The sequence below is a fragment of the Coenobita brevimanus genome, chromosome 93 (assembly GCF_032717465.1).
Source record: "Coenobita brevimanus isolate Jiangsu-jjx chromosome 93, ASM3271746v2, whole genome shotgun sequence".
Taxonomy (NCBI): domain Eukaryota; kingdom Metazoa; phylum Arthropoda; class Malacostraca; order Decapoda; family Coenobitidae; genus Coenobita; species Coenobita brevimanus.
The window spans coordinates 26,557,905-26,577,716 of record NC_137046.1 but is presented as its reverse complement, the minus strand read 5'-3'; positions in this window follow the sequence as shown (position 1 = coordinate 26,577,716).

The following is a 19,812-nucleotide window of genomic DNA, read 5'->3' as shown; positions in this document are numbered from 1 at the left end:
TCCAGTCCATATTTACCCAATCGCTTCTCCAATTCTCTCTTATATTCTGCCTTTTTTCCATCCTCTTGTAACTGTTCCACCCTCCTTGTATGAAGTACTCCCTCCTGTCCTTTCCTTCTTCTATTTCTCCATTTCATTTGAACCTTGATTCGTGGTGGTCAGAAAGTCCTTTCTCCCAACCTCTGTATGCTCTTGCATCCATTACACACCTCATCTTATCATCCACACACACATAATCAATCATTGCCTTCCCTTCATTCAGTTCACCACCCACCCTTCTCATCACTCGCCACGTATACCTGTGGATCATTTTGTGCCTGAAGAAGGTATTGGCAATCACAAACCCCCTCATGGCACAAATGTCCACTAGAGAATTGCCATTCTCATCCACCTCTGCAGGCACACTCCAGTCACCAACTACTCCATCCACCTTCACATTCCCAATTTTTCCATTCATATCTCCAGTCAAAAACACTCTCTCATTCCTTTTTGAACTTTTCCATGCACACTTCCACATTTGTCCGGAACTCTTCTTTCACTCTGCTTGCACGACCTTGTGTTGGCGCATACACACATACAATCTCCAACATTTGTAATCCAACTTTCAATCTTACCCACACAATCCTTGAGCCAACTGATCCATACTCTCTTATATTCTCCTTCCATCTGTTGCACACAACAATACACACTCCTTTTGCCCTTTCATTCACACCCACTCCTGTGCATATACCCCATCCATACTCCCATTTTCTCACACCCTCTCTCCATTTAGTTTCAGTTAAACCACATATATCCACTTTTGCACCCTCAAGCACCTGGACAATCTCTCATTCTTTCACCTCATCATATGCACCCCTTACATTCCATGCTGCAATTCGTAACAAGTCCTTTGTTCGGTCCTTAGTTGTCACCTGTTGGTCAGTCCTGGTCCAAGGCTTTTTGTTTGTATTGTCAGTTAGTTGTTTTCCGTGGAGAGGGATCAACCTTCCGGCAACCCACGTAGGCAACACGCATTGGTTGGTTATAACATTGCCACCCAGTGTTGCAAATGATTTCCTGGTTTACAGGAAATCATTTGACTTGCCACTTATTGTAGAACTACCCTAAAAACAGAGAACCACTAAGCTAAATAGGTGGATGATGGGCACCCCCACATACCTATACACCCTCACTTACCAATATTATCACTTTTCTTACTGCATTTCGTATCATACATTTCATTTAATCATTTACCCCATTTCCTTCTGCCTTAGTACCATATAGCCATATTTTGGCTTGGCACTAGTTCTTCATTATTCCTTCCTTCCTTCCTCAAGTTTTAGTACCTGAGTAGCTAAGAATTCCACATGATGGAGGATTAGACTTGAGGTTCATGGCCAAAGGAGCAGCTGAAGAATCACAGAAGAGATCCCCAACTTTGTGGGGGGGGGGGAAGAAAAAAAAAAAGTGAAGATTGCTGCAAGTTTCTCTCTGCCCCTGTCCTTGGTAGGCAGGAGAGACCTTCTTGGCAGTGCCAGTTGAGACTGAAAACTTAGAGGTTGAAAAAAGGAATTTGAGAAAGAAAAAGACCTCATAAAGAAAATGAGCAAAACTTGGTTTATCAAAATGGCACATTTTATAATAAAACCATTTATTTGCTGGCTCAAAGGATGTAGTGCCTTGAATGTTGCACAGTAATTCCTCACTTAACACTACAAATGTCCTCCTAAAAATTACTTTCTTAAGTGATTTGTAAGGCTGTTCATTTTAAAAATGAATTTCATGTTGTGACTGGGTGTCTTAGCATGTACTAAATGTTCAAGTCTGTAGGTAAGTTAAAGAAATAGTCATATATTGGGATATGTGCTAATGTGAGTTTTCTCAGTCCTGGCCCTTCGCTGCACATGCTGACCACATAGGATAATAGAAAATAATAGCATGTTCAGTAAAATTGTTCATATTTTTATTAACAGCTTTATAGTGAAAAATATGTTAAGTGGATGTATGTTAAATGAGGAATTACTGTATATCCTGTGCTGGGCATAATATAGGCCATCTGTTCTTAAATTTGTTTGGCAGTTAATAACATCTGTAATAAAGATTTATTGACTTAGGCATCTGCTTACCTGTGTACCTACTCCCAGTATGGTGTTGAGGGCACCATGGTCACCTAACACTGGTATATAATGTTTTTTTTATGTTTTATCAGGCCATCTCATGCGCCCATGTAAAGGGAGTATGGAGCCACGTGCTGCTAGAGGATCACACAGTTGAGCCATGAAAGGAGAAAGAAAGACGTCTCCTTTCCCTTGGGCCATCTGCCCAACTGTCCAACTTTTCGGCTGAGAAGAGCATACAAACCCTGACATGGAAACTAATAGGTGCCACCTAAAGTGAAAGCAAGTAATCAGTTCTGGTGGAAGCCAGCATCACGAATCTAATTGATCAGACTTAAAAAACCTCTGTACATGTAAGAGGAAAACCATAAAGAGGAAGATAGATTCTGCTTCTTTAATCCAGTGCTCCAATGCAAACATTGTAAATTACAAAGCAAACCTCATTAGCTTTGTAATAAATTTGAGATGGAGTGTAAAATCACAGTTCTGGGAATCAGTAGGCTCAGAGGTCCCACAGGGAGAGCTGGAGACCAAGGTTAAAAAATAACTTCAGTCTCAGGTACTGATGAATGCCCACAGGCCTTGCTAGAAAATGCCTTCTGGAAAGAAAAAAGACCAAGTGGTAAGCTGAGGTAGCTACTTCTCTGACCTCATGGACCACAGGAATGGAAGTGGGGTATCACTAAACACAACATTTTAAAACGATGAGTTAAAGAACAAGATTTCATATAATCTGGTCAGTTCAGCAGAGACTGAAAATTACCAAGGTTTGACTGAGTTATCAAACTTAATGATACCAGATCTGGGCACAGACAGTGATGACTTTATCAGTAATATATAACTGAACTGGAATCTTTCAACATAAAGGTTGGAAAGACTCTTGAGTCATCGTTTCAGATGATCCCTGAAGGAGGAAAAATGAACACTGAGGTGAAATTAAGAGAGCATAGTCTGAATTGTGGCTAGTCATTGTTTTCATTCCTGAAATTTCACTCACGGCATGATAATGGGGAATATGGTTTTATGAAGGGATCCAGAATCTGTAGATCCCTGGAAAGTGGATTGGGTAATTGGAGCTAAGCATATACAGGATTTTTTGCTGGGAACACTGCATGGAAAGAGCAAGTAATAAAGGTCACCTATGAACAAAACCACTTCTCTAGAGTGATATAATCCATCTTAGGATAGAGATATTAAAGCTCAGAAGCAGTGGATCCTTAAAAGCCGAATAAAGGTGAAAACTGGTCCAGGCATCCTGCTACTGCAGTGGAACAACTACTGTACGTAGAGATCCTGGTAATCAAGATTACAGGGAATGCAATTGGACCTCCTCCTGAAGTCTTTTCAGACAGGGACACAAACTAGTTAAGTCTGATAGTGAACCTCAATGCAAGGTCTGTTAGTGGAAACACACAAGGCATGTGAGCCACTGCTTCTGAGTGAGACTGTCTCTTTGATGCTTTATCCTTGAGTTTTGGAATCTTCCACAGTTCATTTTAGAACCTTGCTGGGTTTTGAACACTGAGAACCTGAAAGGACTGCTAACAGAAGTAGTCTCTTGAACTGACAGAACTTCACTAAAAAGAGTCCTTTCTGTGGCTCGACAACATTAGTAGGTAGAGATACTCAGAGAAGTTTGCAGAAATCTACATCAGTAATTTTGAGATAAACACCACTCTGTCTCCAGAATGCCCTAAGGCCTTTACAAGTTAGAACTGCAAATCACTCAGAGGAAACAGGTCACCAGCCTGATTTAGAGTTTGTCTGAAATGTCAACTAGATTAAAATAAGAGTTAGGGTGAGTCAGTATTAAGAAAGGCTCCTAAGTCACAAGATATAAGACTCTTAGCTGGAAGTAACTGTTAAAACTTGACTCATAAAAGCTTTAGAGAGTAACTTAGGTAGATATATGGCCAACTCTTGAAACAGTCTCTAACTTCGAAACTTGTTGCGAGAGGTAGACCGAAAAAGACCCGGAACGAAGTCATTGAGTGAGACCTCAGGGTTAAGGGACTGAATATGGATGCTACCAAAGATCAAGAAGCACAGACAGCTGCCAATAGGTGACCAAGGCCAATGTATGCAAGCATGTTGGAGCCTTTAAAAACAAAACAAAACTAGACCTGTTACAGTGTAGTGGCTAAAAGTTATGTAACCCTTACTGAGGCTTCTGAACTTAGGCAGTGCAGATTGGTCTGTAGATAAAAAAAAAAAGGGCTTCAATTTTTAACACTGTCTAGGCACCTACAATCTGTAAACCTCTTCCTGGCACAGCTAAGGCAATTTTCCACCATTACATTTAAACCCTGCTATGCCCAGTGATGCTTAGCTGTTGTCAAGGATAAGGCCCTATAGAAGTAGGAAAACAAGGTCTGGAAGGCTGAATAAGGTCAGTGAGGTGGAAGAAAGCATTGAGAGAGACAAAGCAGAAGGAGTAGGACATGTAAAAGTCAAGGGTTGAAAAGGAAGAACAGGCCTAGAGGTACAGGGTCATGACTGGAGAGGGTTAAATGGTGACTGGAGAAGAAAATCGGCATGAAAAGAAAAAGAAGGGATAATGTTAAAAAGTTTGGATTCCCAAAAGGCTGCTACGGGGAGCAGAAGGAGCCAGACAATAGGAAGCTGAAGGAGAACTGGCATTGGAGGATTGTCCAAGTTTGCCTGCGGGTGTTGTTGGTGGAGCAGTCAAAACCTAAGTTAATATCCTGAGAATGTTTTTGGGCATTCCTACAGCTTCTTGAAGGAAAAGGAAGGAAACATGGTTTCCTTAAATAATGGGTCCAGTAGAAAGTGGAAAGGCTTATGGCTATCAAAAGATTACTCCAAAATAAATAAGCATCCACACAAGGAGGCACTCTTAGCTCTTTCGTATGGAATTTACCATGTCACAGCAAATATCTTTAAGGATCAGTTTCAGTGATATGGATTTCATGTTTCATACATATAAATTGTTCTGGAGGGAAGAGTTTACAAGTTATTTGTATCATTCTCTAATGATTCATAGTGGAACATAAAGCATACAAAATGCAGCAGTAATCAACTACTGTATACCCCATTCCCCTATCCCGGAGTCGTAGGCAATATATACACCAGAATGTACTGGCTCAGTTTTCATGTTTTGCCAGATGTTTTTTTCTTTTTTCTCATGAGAACTGTTCATTATATAAAAAATCCAAAGTCATCATTGCAAAACTCTAGAAATTTCTGCAATAGCAGTGGCTGTTAAAGTTTCAGCCTACAAGACTGAGAATATATTTACATGATGTTCTACTCAATTCACATTGCAGAAAGGTAGCCTTAGTCTCATCTTTTCAATTTGTTTTAGTGTTCATAACAAAGAGCAAACATTTAGGAAGCCAATGGTGTATGGTGTATGCCACTTAAAAAAGATCGGGGGGAAATGAACAAAACTGATGAGGAAAAAAATATTCACTAGGTGGTGTAAATGTGTTAATTTTCCCCAGAGAATAATTAGTGGGGAGAATATAAAAGGGTTAAGAATTCAGTAAGCAAGAAACTTTATATATTCCCAGCACTCCTTTTTACTGGTGGATCATGGCAGAATGCATAGACAGCCATAATTTTAGGGCTGAAGCATCCTTTGTTGTACCACAAGGAATGAAGGATGGAAAGTTAGTGCTCACAAGCCTTAAATAATATTTCACAGCCTGACTCCTGGCACCTGACCTTGGTGGAGTTGGTTACAAATCTCAAGGCACTGTACTGTACTCATGCTGGAGGTAAAGATGGGAATCATTAGAATTAAGCTGCATCCTTGAATGTCCCCTACGTCAAACTTTACACATATACCTCGTGCGATTTTCTACTTTTCGTTAACATTTTCTAGTAGATTCGGTCATTCTAAGAATCTTTTCTTCTATGACATTTCTCTCGGAAATTGATAATAATCGAGTTACACGTAATTTATTTCCACCAATCACGGACCAGAGCGCGTTGCGACAGCCGATGAAATTCATCCTCGACGAAGACGAGGATACTGATTAAAGTAAGCTTCTAGGTTAGGTTAGGTAATATTGATAGGTTAGGTTTGGTTAGGTTAGGTTAGGTATGGTAATTTTGACAGGTTAGGTTAGGTTAGGTTAGATTAGGTAATTTTGATAGGTTAGGCATATAGTGAATGGTTAGCGAGCAGAGGTAGGGGAGAAGATGAGAGAGAGAGAAGAGAGAGGTATATGTAAGCAGGAAAAGAGAGGTGAAGAGACTGGTGAAGGAGAGTAAGAAGAAAGTGGATGAAGAGTTTGGGAGGAATCTGAGTGTGAAACGGAGGGAGAGTAAGAAATTGTTTGGGAAGGAGGTAAAGAAAGTAAGGCAGTGTGAAAGGGGAAATAGTAGGGGAGTGAAAGATAGGAATAATAGATTGTTGGTGGAGAAGAGAGAGACGTTGAGGAGATGGAAGGAGCACTTTGAGGATTTGTTGAATGTAGAGAGTGAGAGCAGTGAGAGTATAAGTGGTTGGGGAATGGCTGGGAGAAGAAGAGATGAGAGGAGGGAGGAAGAGATCAGTAGGGCAGAAGCAGTGGAAGCTATGAAGAAGATCAAGTTGGGAAAGGCCCCAGGAATTGATGGAGTGTGTGGTGAAATGCTGAGGTATGGGGGTGAGATTGTTGTGGAATGGATATGGAAGTTGTGTAGATTGGCTTGGGAAGAGGGAAGGGTTCCAGGGGACTGGAAATCAGGTATAATTGTTCCTTTATACAAAGGAAAAGGGGAGAGAGAAGTACCGGTATGTGGTAATCATAGGGGTATTTGCCTTCTTAGTGTGCCTGGAAAAATATATGGTAGAATACTCATTGACAGGGTTAGGCATGTGACAGAGGAGCTAGTTGGAGAAGAACAAGGGGGATTTAGGAAGGGAAAAGGGTGTGTAGTTTGTTCTAAGATGTTTAGTGGAGAAGTATCTAGAAAAGGGAAAGAAAGTGTATGCTGCCTTCATGGACTTGGAGAAAGCTTATGACAGAATAGATAGGCAAGGTATGTGGAAAGTATTAAGAATATATGGAGTGGAGGGGAAATTGTCAAGTGCTGTGAAGTACGAAGGAGCTAGGGCTACAGTGCGAGTGGATAGTGAGCTGAGTGAGTTCTTTGATCTCAATGTGGGACTGAAACAGGGTTGTGTGATGTTTCCATGGCTGTTTAATATATACATGGATGAGGTTGTAAAGGAGGTGCAAGGTAGGGCAGTGGATGTGGAGGTGGCTTTAATGAATGAGGGTGAGATTTGGAAGATTCCGGTGTTGCTGTTTGCTGATGATACAGTATTGTTGAGTGAAGATGAATGGGAGTTGCAAGGTTTGGTGAATGAATTTGGGACAGTGTGTAGGAGGAGGGAGCTGAAAGTTAATGTAAACAAAAGTAAAGTTATGGTGTTTGAGAGGAATGAAGTCACAGAATGTACAGTGAGGTTGGATGGTGAGGATATGGAGAATGTGAGTGCATTCAAGTACTTGGGTAGTGTGATGAGTAAGGATGGAACTTTGAGGGATGAAGTGCATGAAAGGGTACAGCAGGGAAGGAAGGTTGTTGGTTCACTGAAAGCACTGATGAGAAATAGGGAGGTGAGTATGGAAGTTAAGAAGTCACTGCATGATAGTATTGTGATCCCTACCCTGACGTATGGAAGCGAGGCGTGGACCTTGTAAGAGGGGAACAAGTCAAGAGTGAGAGCAGTGGAAATAAGTTACTTGAGAGGAGCATGTGGAGTGACAGGTTGACGATTAAAGAAGTGAAGGAACGTTGTGGGGTGCATGTGGATATGGTTGAGAAGATTAGGAGAAATACACTGAGGTGGTTTGGACATGTGGAGAGAATGGAGAATGAAAGACTGGCTAAGAGGGTGTATGTAGGTGGGGTGGAGGGAGGGAGAGGGAGGGGTAGACTGAGGAAGGTGGAGGGATGGAGTTGAGAGGTATATGAGGGAGGGGGGAGTGAGTTGGGGGGAGGGTAGTCAAATGGTGGGTGACAGAGCGACTTGGAGTCGTTTTGTCTGCGGCCACCCTTTGTGGGATTAGGGCGTCGGGCTATAGATAGATAGGTAATTTTGATAGGTTAGATTAGGTTAGGTTAGGTAATTTTGATAGGTTAGGTTAGGTTAATTTCCTTTAGCTATAAAAATACTGTAGGACGTTTCACGTGGTAACAGGCATCTAACCTGAGTGTTTTCTTTTTTTCATTTATTATCAATTTCCAAGAGAATTGCCATAGAAGAAAAGATTCTTAGAATGACCAAATCTACTCAAAATGTTAATGAAAAGTTGAAAATCACATGAGGTATACATGTAATAATTGACCGTCCCCTAATTAAGGATTATTGTTGACATGGGACATGATCATGGAAATTCCACTGAGAGGGGACGGTAGTCCCGGGCTGACATCCTAAAAGAATTTAAGTAGACATGACCCGGCAATGGATGACCCCTAGAGTCATGATGCTGCCTGTGAGAGCCTACTTACAGGACTATGGTCCCAGAGAGAGGCATCCAAGGAAGAAGTTCACATCAGACATAATGAAATCAGCATCTCACTGGATAAAAACAGCAGTCTGTCTACCTAAGGCAGAACGAATCAGAAAATGTCCTATTTAAACAAAGGTTTCTCCCATCTATCCTGTCACTTCTTATTGCTTTTCTTTCCTTTATAGGTGGCTTTACATTGAGTGACAAGCCAAATGGTTTTCTGTAAGCCAAGAAACAATTTACAATGTTGGGTGGTAACCATATAACCATACGTGCTCCCTACTTGTCAACAAGGGAGTTGGTGGAGGGTCCTCCCCGTAAAACGAATAACTCAAAAAGCCGCCCCTTGCAGGATTGTGGCGTCTGGCAATAGATAGATAGATAGTGAACAGAACAGGCCCAGCAACATCTTACTGATTGTAGTGAAAAGATGAGAATGGACAGAAGGACAACCAGTGTCCCTGTAGACCAGGAGATGGTGGGCCGAGGTCCTGACACAGCTATCCATTCTAATCCAGTTTAGAGAAAAAACACAGGAGACAAGAGGCATAATAAAAATACAACGGTCAGAGCATAGTTTTATAAAAGCAAGCAAAACCAACAACAACAACAACAACAAAACTAAACCAAGAAGCCCAACTGGCCTGGGAGAGGAAAATTTGAGCAAATAGCACAACGAGCCAAAACAAAAAGGAAGGGAAACACCACGAGTGAACAAATACACCAATATATTAATAGAGAAACAGTCACACACACAATACTCTATGACCAGAGTCGAAATTACACAATGCCTTACGATGATATTGGTCTGAATCACTGTCCCAGTTGGGGGCACGGTGGCTCAGTGGTAGAGCATCAAGCTAGTAATCGGGATTGCGAGTTCGAGCCTCACCCGGGACTGCTGTGCCAGGAGTGGTAGTGCGCTCCGGTAACCTAGTGGGGCTATATGGCCATAGTTGCCTAGCTCGGGGATTAAATCTCTTTGAATCGTTGTCCACCTAGTTCAGCATCTTTGTTTCACATCTGGGTTATTTCCTCACAGTATCTCAGGCAATATTTCGCCAATATAGATAATACATCAACATAGGTTTACATACAACACAACCCAGTATACCCACAGAGACAGCTCTTAAGCCTAGGTGCTCGTGTGACAGAGACGGGTCCTTGCTAATACATCATCTCCGCGTGACATGTACACTGTACAGCAGTCCCATACATCACATAGGTCGAAAATATACCTTAGGTCACACTGGGGGGAAGTGGGGGGGGGCGAGGGGCTTACTGAGGATATGGAGGGTTTCTCTCTATGGGGCCGGTCCGGGAGGAGAGGAGGGCGAGGATCCGGTACTGAGATATTGCTGTGTTACGTGAGTGATACGAGCGCCTGTCCTGTCTGAAGGGGGGGGGGGAGTCTCAACCCAGGGCTGGGGTTATACACTCCGCACGTGATTCACAGGGGCTCGACTTGTCAGCAAGGGAGGGGGGAACACTGACGGGGGGGGGGGTGCCGCGTATGGAGATAGGGGAGAGGAATACAGGAGAACGGTTCACTGATAGTTCACTGAAAAGGGGGGGGTTCACAACATTGGTGAGGTATATAATCCGAGACCTGTCACTCACAGTTCTGACGGAGAGGAGACCACACCCCACGGGGGAGAGGGCCTATGCAGGGAGCTCCAGGTGGCAGCCAGGTGTGGAAGGCGGGCCGTCCGGGGAGCTGTGCAGAACAGTGGGACCCATGGAGTTGCCACTAGTCCGGGAGTAATGGGGCAGCGTCCGGGGCGGCTTTCTTGCTGCGTCAGCCCTGCAGGAGGCAGGACTTTCGGGGCTGGGCCCAAAGAGGGCCAGAAGTCGGGCTGTATGCCGTTGGCACTTGGTCGTCATTGGGGTCCGGGGGAGGGCCTGGTAGAGGCCTGGCCCGAGGGTCGGCCAGGGGGAGGGTGCTGCCGAGGTAGGGCAGCCCGTACCCCGGTCTGGGGTGGCTGTCGGGGGAGAACTGCGGCCGCTTGCTTCGGGGGAGGCCCTTCGGCCTCGGTGAGCACCTGGGGAGGCCCACTGGCTCTGAGGACTGCAGCCTCTGCTGCAGAGGGAGGCCGACAGGGTAGGTCTGCTGCCTCTGGTTCTAGCAGAGCCTGTCAGTGTCTGAGGTGGCCCGGGCTGCAGGGACTGGATTCCGGGCCTCGGGGGTCCCTCATCTGGTCCGGACTCAGGTGGGGAGCCTGTAGGGGGAGAGACTTCAGCCTTCCAAGGAGAGAGCTGGAAAGAGTGGCACCTTGCTCTAATACCAGGGAGGTGGGGCGAGCCAGAGGTGACCCCTTTCGTCAGGCAGCCCCGTTGGTCACTGCCTGTGCTCCTACGTGAATCAGGGGTAAGGGGGCACTATCTGTCATAGGGCTAGGGCCTCCTGCCCTGGCGACATCGGGAGGAAGAGGTCAGACGTACACTCATGGCTTTTGCCACAGCTCCAACGGAGATTGCCCTCCCTATGTCGGGTTGGGGTTACCCGTACCAGGGACATCAGGAGGAAGAGGTCAGACGTACTCTCTCTGCTTTCACCACAGCTCTGACGGAGCGTGCCCTCCTTCTGTGTGGAAAGGTCTTGTGCCTGTAATATCGGGAGGAAGAGGTCGGATGTACTCTCGGCTTTCACCACAGCTCTGATGGAGCGTGCCCTCCTTCAGTCTGGGCAGGGGAATAGCAACCCTAGAGGCTCCTCCTGAGTCCTCAGTTAGGTGTGGAGCACATCCAGAGGACTTGGCATCCAAGGGCGTGCCTTGGAACTTGCCACTGCAAGTCCCACCCCAATTCTGGTGAGCATTCCCTCTGCTGGAGAGTAGTGTACTTTTTCCGTACAGCCGGGTGGTCTGGCTGCGCGGAAGAGGGGCGCCGGGTCGCGAGGGAGATGCACTGTTGTTGCCTGGACATCTGTCCAGGTAATTCAGCCCCCCCCATTGTCTCCTTGTGGGGTGGGTGTCACCCCCTCACTCTCTCCTCCGGGAGTGATGGTGTCGGGCTCATCCCGCCGCGCTGGTATTTCACCACCGTCATGGGTTAAAAAGTCACGTCTCCGTGACTGGAGTTGGAATGTGTCAGAGGTGGTGGTGTGGTGTGCGAGCATGAGGTGGCGGAGGAATTTTGTCCAGTGGGTGGTTCGCTGGTTTGGCTGGAGATTTGGGGAGTACCTGACGGTGAGAGCTGATGGCATCAGTGTTTGTCGTAGGAGGCTGAGGTGTTCGTCAGTGCTGTGGATGCGGCACTTGCGCCCTTGGGGTGGGGTCCAGAGGTACAAGAGTGATTTTCATTTTGCGTGGCGTGGATGGGGTGGCCGGGAAGAAGTCTGACTGAAGACTGGAGAGGGCGAGCGCGTTGAAGTATTTATAGGGGCATTTCGAGGTAATCAGCTTAGTGGGGCGGGCAATTGGGATGTTCTCTAGGGGATGGCAGGATTTGCAGAGGAGGGGGGGTGATAGTAGGGGCGGGGGTGGAGGACGGAGAGGGTGTGTGAGTGTAGCGGGCAGGTGGGCGTGATAGGCGGCCAGATTGGGTGCAGGTGGTTGTCAGAACAGGTGTGGGTGGGGAGTAAGGGTTGAGAGGTGGGTGTACTGGGGGCGTGGCAGGCGGGAGTGGTGTCGAGGGTGATGTTGGTGATGGGGTGTGTTGTGGTGAGGTAGGGGTTGGGGTGGTGGTGACGGGCACAGGTGTAGGACTTGGGGGTTGTTGTGGGGGGGCTGGGTGAGACAGAAGGCGATTCCGAGAGATGGGGAGGGTTGGTGGTGGATGGTGGGGAGGGTGAGGATGTTGAGGGTGCGGGTGAGAGTGACGAGGGGATTGCAGCGGGCATAGGGGTGGTGGAGGTGGCGGGGATGTTGTTTGAGGAGAAGGAAGAGGGCAGGTAGCAGGCATAGAAATTTTCCTGAGTCAGGGGGACGGAGGTGGGCAGGTTGGGTAAGTTCTGGTTCGGGGGTGGTGGTGAGCTTGGCAGCGGGGATCGTCGCACGTGTCGGTTTCTATAGGTGTGGGTGGTGTTGTGGTAGTTAATGGTGACCTGGTAGGGGTTGGGGATGTTGACTGTTTCATAAGGGCCTGTAGTGCAGGGCAAGTTTGTGGGGGGTAGGTAGGGTGACAACCATGACGAGGTTGCCAGACTTGTAGTGATTAGCTGATGTATCATCTGGGGTTAGGTCTTGCATGGCCTGTAGGTGTTTGAGTTTCTGCTTGAGGTGGATCAGGGGGTCGGAGAAGGTGGGGTTGGTGGGGGGTTGGAGGTGGCGGCGGAGGGGGAGGAGTAGGGGCGGCTCGCCAAATAGTCTTTCATGTGGCGTGATGCCATCTTCACGCAGGCAGGTGTTCATGCCCCATTGTATAATTTTAACGTGGGCCAGCCAATCATCGTCCTGGGTGGCTTGAATGCGGATGTGCACCTGGTTGGGTAGAGTGCGATGGCTGTGCTCACAAATGCCGTTTCCTTGTGGCCAGTAGGGGGATGAGTGTGAAATGTTATATCCGAAGATGGTGGATAGTTCTTTCCAGACTTTACCTGTAAACTCGGGTGCATTATTGGAGTGAAGGGCTTGGGGAATCCTGAAGTATGGATACACGTGGCAGATCATCACGTCTGCGAGGGTGAGGGCGTGATGTTCTTTCACCGGACAGGCGACTAGGAATTTAGAGAGTCTACAAACGTAAGGATGTAGCGGTAGCCTGACTTAGGGGGAAGGGGGCCAACCGCATCGGTTAATAGCAGCTGCCATGGTTTGCTGGCCACTAGGCGACCCGAGGGGCCTGGTGTACGGGTGGTGTCCTTCCTGAGGGTGCACGCGCAGCAGGCTTGGATTACTTGTTGCAGTGATTTAGAGGGGTGTGAGGCCCAGAAGATGTCGTTAGATGCCTGGAGCAATTTTTTGGTGCCAAGGTGTACCCCGTTGTCGGAGTGGAGATGGGTGAGGGTGTCTATCGCGGCCTCGGGGTTGAGGGCTATGTGGCCGGACTAGGTGTACAAGTCACCGGATCATTGTAGTTTGGAAAACAGATGGGCTGGCATCCAGTCTCGGCGGTCTTTGGCTTGCCACCGTTGCAGTAGGGTGGGTGTGGATTGGATGGCACTCTCGAGGAGTCTAGAGAGGGCGTCTGCATTCATGTGAAGTTTTCCAGGTCGGTACAAGATATCAAAATCGAATTCTTCCAAGGTCTCCCTCCAGCAGATCATCTGTGCATTTTTGGTGTTGGGCATTGTAGTGATTGGTGATCAGTGATGATGGTTATGTGGGTGCCCACCAGGTATGTGCAGAAATATTCTAGTGCCCAGATGATACCGAGACACTCCCGTTTTGTGGCTGCTTAGTTTCGTTCAGCCTGGTTGAGAGTATGGCTGGCGCAGGCAATGATGTGCTCCCTGCCATCTTGTACCTGTGCTAGTACAGTGCCTATGGCCACCAGTGAGACATCAGTGTAGAGGCGGAATGGGATGGTATAATTTGGGAATGCCACTACGGGGGCTGTGACGAGTTGCGTTTTTAGGGTCCGGAAGGCTTGTAGGCGTTCCTCAATCCAAGTGAATGGCTCCCCTTTTTGGTGAGATCATGTAGCGGTTTGGCAATGGTAGCGAAGCCTTTTATGAAAAGCCGATAATAGGAGGTGAGGCCTATGAAAGCGTGTGTGTCATGCACGTCTTGCGGCAGGGGGAGGTCAGCTATGGCTCTAAGTTTCTCTGAGTCCGGTGCAATGCCTCCCTTTGATATGACGTGTCATAGGAAGGAGATGGATTGCTGGGTTAGAACACATTTGGATGGCCGGATTTTAAGCCCAGCGTGAGGTATTTGGGAAAAAAATCTGGCAGAGGCGATGAAGGTGGTCAGGCCAGGTCCTGCCGAATATGATGACATCGTCAAGGTAGACGAGGCAGATTTCCCATGTGAGGCCGCTGAGGACGGACTCCATGAGGTGGGAGAATGCTGTTGGGGCATTGTAGAGGCTGAAAGGAAGCACGTTGAATTCATAGTGCTTCCCGTTGCTGGTAGAGAAGGTGGTATTTTGTCAGTCCTCAGAGTGCCAGGGACCTGCCAGTATCCCGACTGTAAATCTAAGGTGGAGAACCAAGAGGCCCCCTAAAGTGAATCCAGGGAGTCGTCGATCCTCGGTAGAGGAGTGGCGTCCTTGATAGTGGCATTGTTTAGGCAATGGTAGTCCATGCAGAATCTCAGTGTCCTGTCTTTCTTTTTGACGAGGACGACAGGAGAGGACCACAGGCTGGTGGATGGAGATATTACGCCGGCATCTGACATGTCCTGGACCTGCCGGTCTTCCTTGGCCCATTGCGTGGGGTTTTTCCGGTGAGTGGCTTGACAGATGGGGGAGGCCCGTCGTTCGTATCTTGTGGGACAGGATGGTTGTGTGGCCGATGTTGGTGGGTCCTGATGAGATGTCCTGAAAGTCCAGGAGGAGGAGTCGCAGGTTGGTGGTTTGTTGAGGGGAGAGATGATTGGGAAGTGAGGGGAGGGTCGGGAAGTTAGGGGATGAGGGGGTAGGGCGGCGCAGGTCTCTGCTTCTTTCATCTCGCCTACTACTAGACCCTTGGCAAGGGTAAGGGGTGAAGCTGAGAGATTAGCAGCATGGACCGCAGCGAGGTGCGGGGGGAGGAAGGTGGGGGAAAGGAGGCAGGAGGTGACGGCGCCTGCCGAGGCAGCTTGGGAGAATACTACGTGGGTGCTGGCGGGTCGATGCAAAGGAAGCCATGTCTCATGGTGGGGGGGAATGGTTATGATGGAGGATAATGTAGCTGGGAAGGTGGGTGGGGGTGGGGTAGTAGGTGCAGGGGTGGGGCTAAGGGGTGGGGGGGTGGAAGGGGGAGAGGGGGGTTTACAGTGTGGCAGGTGCAAGGGTGGGACTAAGGGGTGGGGGGGTGAAAGGGGGGAGAGGGGGGTTTACGGTGTGGCATGTGCACAGAGCTTGAGGGAGTGGATCTGGTGCCTAAGGGAAATGCAACCGCCTTCTGTGACAGTCGGTGATGGCTCGGAGTTTCTGCAACAGATCCAACCCCAAATACCCTTCATAGGCACGGCAGGAGGAGTCAAATATAACAAACTGGTTTTGGGCGGTTACTTTTTGGTGAGTTTGGACACAAAGAGCCCAGGTTTCCCCATGGATGGGCAGGGGGCCGTCCCCCACGTCTACGAGGTGGGCCGAGGTGGGGAGGAGAGGGCCAAAGACTCTGGCATGACGGGAGTAGAAGTAATGTAATAGGCACGATCTGGCTGCTCCCGTGTCAACCAGCAATCGAGCTTTCACCCTGTTTAATCTGGCCTTGTCATAGACCAGGGGCAATACTTGTGTGATGTGGCCCCCGCCACCATGGGGAGGTGTGGGGGCAGTCCTAAAAATCCAGTTGGGGTGAGGCGTCTTCCCCTTGCCACCTATGTCCGACTTGTCGGCGTTGGGGGCCTCTATGGGGGGAAAGGGTTCATTGGGTGGATCATCCTCGATGGCCGACACTTGTGGTGCCCCTGGTTAGCAGCTCTTCGCCAGGCGGCCTTTAGTTGCTCTCTAATATCGTGTATGGGCCAGCGATGACTGCATGCCATGAACTCCCAGGGGTTCATGGAGATGATAGTGGACGTTTCCCTGGGAGCAGGTTGCTTCCTGGTGGGCGTGGCTCGGGGAAGGGCTGGCTGTTCCTGGGGTGGCGGGTGTGGGGTTGGTGTCCAGGGCTTGCTGGGGGGCAGCTTGCAGTTGGGGATCCTGCTCACTGTCCCTATCTGTTGGGGCGTGGAGCGGGCGGTGAGTAGGCGCCTCACCAACAGGATATCTTTGTCAATATCCCCAGTTGGGTCGTAAAAGGTAAAATGTTCCCTGACTACACTGTGGAGTATTCGTAGGAGAGTATTAAACATATGTTGGTCCCAGGTTTGTGGGTCTGCTTCCGGGTAGGTGGTGGCAATGAGATGACGTGTTTGAATGAGGGAGTCGTCCAAGTTCTCGTATTAAGTTAGTGCTTCTAACTGGGAGAAGGCGACGACTTTCCCTAGGGAGGGCGTGACAGCTTGGGTCACGATTTGTTGAAATTGGTCCCATTTCAACTCCGGGACTATTTTTGTAGCTGTGCTCGAGACAATTTTTCCAAGGTGGGGGAGTATGACTGCTATCTTTTTGCGATCATTCTCAAAGCTTATGTCTAGTATGGCTTTGATCATAGACAAATATATGTGTATATCATGGACTTCGGTGTCGAACTTTGGGAGTTGAACGTGTGGTTTGGCCGCCATGCTTGCGGAATTTCCGTTCTTTGCCGTTTTACCACTGGGTCAAGAACCACCACTAGCCACCAGTGTTATGCAGCATGTTCTGTGTCCTGACTTCTCAGGTCCAGTCACGGTGCAACTCTGGGCCCTTAATTCCTGACCGGGTCAGCATTAGCAAGGAAGGGAAACACAAACACCACGAGTGAACAAATACACCAATATATTAATAGAGAAACAATTACTCACTCAATATTCTATGACCAGAGTCGAAATTACACAATGCCTTACACTGATATATACGCGTCACATAGGTCGAGAATATATCGTAGGTCACACTGGGGGGAAGTGGGGGGGCGAGGGGCTTACTGAGGATAGGGAGGGTTTCTCTCTGTGGGCCCGGGCGGGGGGCAGGGAGGAGAGGAGGGGGAGAATCCGGTACTGAGATATTGCTGTGTTACGTGAGTGATACGGGGGCGTCTGTCCTGTCCGAAGGGAGGGGAGTCTCAACCCGGGGCTGGGGTTATACACTCCACACGCGATTCACAGGGGCTTGACTCATCAGCAAGGAAGGGGGGAACACTGACAGGGGTGGTGCCATGCATGGGGATAGGGGAGAGGAACACAGAAGAATGGTTCACTGGTAGTTCACTGAAAAGGGGGGATTCACAACATTGGGGAGGTATATAATCCAAGACCTGTCACTCACAGTTCTGATGGGGAGGAGACCACGGCCCATGGGGGAGAGGGCCTATGCAGGGAGCTATAGGTGGCAGCCAGGCATGGGAGGTGGGCCATCCAGGGAGCTGCACAGAACAGTGGGGCCCAAGGAGTTGCCACTAGTCCGGGAGTAATGGGGCGGTGTACAGGGCGGCTTTCTCGCCGCGTCAGCCCTGCAGGAGGCAGGGCTCTCGGGACTGGGCCCAAAGACAGAAGTCAGGCTGTATGCCGTTGGCCCTTGATCGTCTTTGGGGTCCGGGGGAGGGCCTGGTGGAGGCCCGGCCGAAGGGTCGGCCGAGAGGAGGGTGCCACCGAGGTAAGGCAGCCCATACCCCAGTCTGGGGCGGCCATCAGGGGAGAACTGTGACCGCTTGCATCGGGGGAGGCCCTTTAGCCTTGGCGAGCACCTTGGGAGGCCCGCTGGCTCCGAGGACTGTGGCCTCTGTTAGTCTTAGTTAGGTGTGGAGCCGATCCATAGGACTCGGCGTTCGAGGGTGTGCCTGGAAACTTGCCACTGCAAGTCCCACCCCGATTCTGGCGAGCATTCCCTTTGCTGGAGAGTAGTGTACTTTTTCCTTACACTGCCGGGTGGTCTGGCTGCGCGGAAGAGGGGCGCCGGGTCTCGAGGGAGATGCGCTGTTGTTGCCTGGACATCCTCCCAGGTAATTCAGCCCCTCCGTTGTCTCCTTGTGGGGTGGGCATCACCCCCACACTCTCTCCTCCAGGGGTGATGGTGTCGGGCTCATCCCGCCGTGCTGGTATTTCAGGCAGCAACCAAAGAGGAAACACATTCAAAACAAGTAAAAGCATGGCAGATGTGAGGATAATTAGCTGGTAGGGTGCCCAGTTATATATATATATATATATATATATATATATATATATATATATATATATATATATATATATATATATATATATATATATATATATATATTGTAATGCTGAGTAGAATTTGGCTCGACTTCTCGTCCCAATTCAACTCAACTCGGAGCGGGGTCCTCTTTCGAGACCGGAGCTATAGTCGTTCTATTTTATGAAGGCAGTTTGGGTGGGATGCTCTGGGACCTCACACTGTTAGCTCTGTTGTCACATCGCCGCCGACACACATGTAATTATTTGTGTTCACCTCTCTCTCTCTCTCTCTCTCTCTCTCTCACTCTCCTATTTTAAGCTAGTAACTACTTATAAATGAATTTTAAACACTCTGTATAGATGTAATTCAATAAAAAAGCTGTAGTATAGTGTAAATCTCATAAGACTTGTCAGCGTTGCCTTTGAGACGTTGTCTGGTGGTGACACGAGGGACAGCCCTGCGTGAGCGGGTCATACTCGGTCAGTCTTCCGCCATGGAAGCTATTTAAAAAAAAAAAAAAACGCACCTATAGACTTTTACCTCAGGGGTGGTGTGGAAAAAAAGTCGAAAACAAGAGAAAAAATTAAGAAAATACAATTAGTAGTAGTTAATATACAGTATAATATGAGAGAGAGAGAGAGAGAGAGAGAGAGAGAGCGCACGTGTGTAGCGACGATGTGGCAACAGAGCTAACAGAGTGAGGTCCCAGAGGGCCCGACCCAAACTGCCTTGATAAAATAGAACGACTGTAGTGTAATGAAGAGAGGTAGGACATAAAAACCTTTGGCAACACCATACACGTGTATTACTTCAGTCAGACACAGGACATTTCAGTAGACATTACATCACAATATAGAGCAATACAAAAAACCTCATCTAAAATATTGTGTATCTCGCAGGATACTAGCTTTCTAGATACTAATGACAATATAACAAATCTTAGTACTAAGAGTGCAGTAAATACCCGTGCGCGCGGAGCGCGTGAGGGGAGAGGGGGGGTGTTTGTGATCTACCAGGAGGAGGTAGGGAGGCACGGAGAGTGACTTAAAACGGCGAGGAGGAAGTTATGGTAATATTTAAGGAGGCCCGCTATTAGCAAGGGAGTTTAGGTGTTTTCTGTTGGCGAAGATTCTTTGACAATTAACTCTGGTTCTTATTTGGACTTTAAGAGCGGGAGTGATGAATGGAGAGAGTTTTTAGGAATAGCGTGCGGAGCAGGGGAATATCGTTATTACTCGCCGTCCTTGTTGTTTTGGTGACACTAGGTTTCTGTCGGCACAACTTATGCATTACACATCTCCCCGATATGTTATGTACGAGTAGACTCTCACTTCCCAACGCGTAACAAAGTCGGAACACTCGTAAATTCTATTCCACTATATTACTCAGAGCTTAGCCAATAGCACTCCAATAATATTTTAGTCTTTCTTCGGGCT